Source organism: Rhopilema esculentum, chromosome 16 (assembly GCF_057945365.1).
Source record: "Rhopilema esculentum isolate cy_ngs chromosome 16, ASM5794536v1, whole genome shotgun sequence".
Classification (NCBI taxonomy): Eukaryota; Metazoa; Cnidaria; class Scyphozoa; order Rhizostomeae; family Rhizostomatidae; genus Rhopilema; species Rhopilema esculentum.
In genome coordinates, this window is record NC_142830.1 from 5,985,341 (window position 1) to 5,987,775 (window position 2,435).

Genomic DNA, 2,435 nt, shown 5'->3' on the forward strand with positions numbered 1-2,435 from the left:
TCTTCAATATCTTAAAATTGCCAGTTTGATGTCATTCGTTCGCCCTTTTCCTTCCTTCTTCTCTGTCGTTATTTTGAAACGATTTTCCAGACGCTGTGGAGGACAACAGCAGTCAAATCCTAGAACTCGGAAATAAACATTTGTGCCTCGGAAGTGAATAAATTGAAACAATAAACTTTTTGTTTGGAACACGGATGGAACTCAGTCAAAACAGCATCTGGAAATCGGAAATGATACCATATTTGTAAGAGAGCTGTACGATGGCCAGTAGTTGATTGGCTACCTATCTCAATGTACTAAAATGCTACTATGCAAATAAGGGGCAAGCAACGGTGATCACGGTCGCAGCTACTTCACCCCTGTTCGTGTGAGATCGGTTTAAAGGCGCCCTGCCAACGTCCCGCTCTTTTCTCCACTCGACCCCGTCCGTCGGTGGGAGTCTGGGATTTTGCTTCTTTTCTCCCTCTGACAGTCGTGCGAGTAAAAATCGCGTAGGAGCGCGAGTGTTTTTTGCACATTTTTTTGAGGGAAAATTTTGTGATGGCAGAGGGCGTGGTTCTCTCAGCCTCTGCGGGGGAGCACGCCACAGCCTCTTTTTGGTGGGAGCCTCTTTTGGGCGGCAGCCACGCCTCTGTTGGGGGCACGCCTCAGCGGGGGGCAGGTCGTGTGTGTTGGGGTTTTGTGCGAGGGGGGTTTTATGTGTTTGGGATGGCGTTAGTTCGTTCTTTGCTAATTTGCAGCTCGGGTTGGGGAGGGCTTGCGGGTCACTGTTGTTTCTAATCTGTTGTAGCTTGTAGAACTGCAAAACTTTGAATTCGTAATGGCGACTGCAGATGTTTTATTTTCACGACCCTCGCAGCATTTTAGCAGATTATTAAGCGTTTGAGATAAAACCAGGAAGTATCGTTAATTTTCCAGGAGCATTAACTACCTTTATTTTAAATTGCAGTCGATGATGACAAGAGAGACTTATGGTCAGACGGAACACCATATTTTGAAAAATAGGCTGGTGTCTACATGGGCAAAACAACAAAGTGCGAGTAAAACAAAAGGGAAAACTTTTCTGTGGCACCCAAGACAAACAAGAGGGTACTTTGAAAGGGAGGGGGTTGCAGAAATTTTCACAGGGGCACTGGTTTCAGTCGGGAAAAAATCTACAATCTAGAGTTAGTGAGTGGCTAGTACCTACTAACCCCCCCCCCCCCTTACCAAAATGCAAAAATGTGAATAATAATGTTGTCTTAGGCACAATTATCAATGCATTACCTGAAAGACCCTAGCCTAGGCCTGAAACTCAGACCCTAGCCTAGGCCGCCCCTGAAACCTCTTCCTATCTCCTTCTGTTATTGACTTACTTGCCCTTGTCTATAATACGAAAGGGAAAACATAGTATCCTCGCAATTAATTTTTACATAGGAATATCCTGTTTATAATTAGCCTGTTCTACTTTTCGGCCTATGAAAGAGTATGTTTTTAAGGGGTGTGTGGGCTTCTATGAATCCGACACCTTTGTTTACTGGATGCATGTAAAAGTAGCGCAATGGAAAGTCAACCTCATAACCACCACACTGATAGGCCCTTTCAACTCCAGTCAACCTCTCGCCTTGTCTGGCTTTCTTTGATGTCATGACATTTTGTCAATATGAACCACTCTTCGAAAAGAGGCGAAACACACTTTTTTACTATAAGAATATGACTATATTCTTATAGTGACTATATTCAATAGGAATAATGAAGCTCAAAATAACTGAAATTTACGAAAAATTTAAAAATAATGCAAGGCTCAAGCTTCGCCAAGAATTTGTTTCTTTGAGTTTTTTGGAAAGCAATACAAATGCAATTTGTCCGCTTTGTCTTGAAAAAGATTTATCTGGCCTTGGAGTCATTGAAAATAGAATACAACCCGGTTATAGCTTAAGAATAATTTTAAAAAAAATCATAGCCTAAAATTAAAGAAAATTAAGAATATTGAGACACAGAAAAGAATTAGGTACTCTTATAAAAAAGGTGTGTTTACCCGGTGCAAAATTTGAAGTGCTAAATTGGAAACAGTTTCCTTGGTTTTGAGAAATAAAAAGATGTTTCGATGTCATTGGACCTAAGTGTGTATTTAGGTGGAACATTTGTTAATTTGTTAATTTTTTCCAAAATCTCTAATTCAAATAATACTTACAGATTCTTGCCTTGAAGCGACTGTGAGTTGCACAAGATCAACTTATACTTTAAACATTTTACCAATCATTAGTGTTTCAAAGCTTAGGACCCTCTGCTCTTCACACCATAAAAAGGAATTAAGATTTAATTGCAAATATGAAAAATGTCTTTTGTATTTATCAGAAAAATATCAACTTGTTATTTTTCAAGATCAGGAAAATCTATGAAAAAAATGGAAAATAATTAATATAATCAGATGAAATACACAAAAGCACAATAGG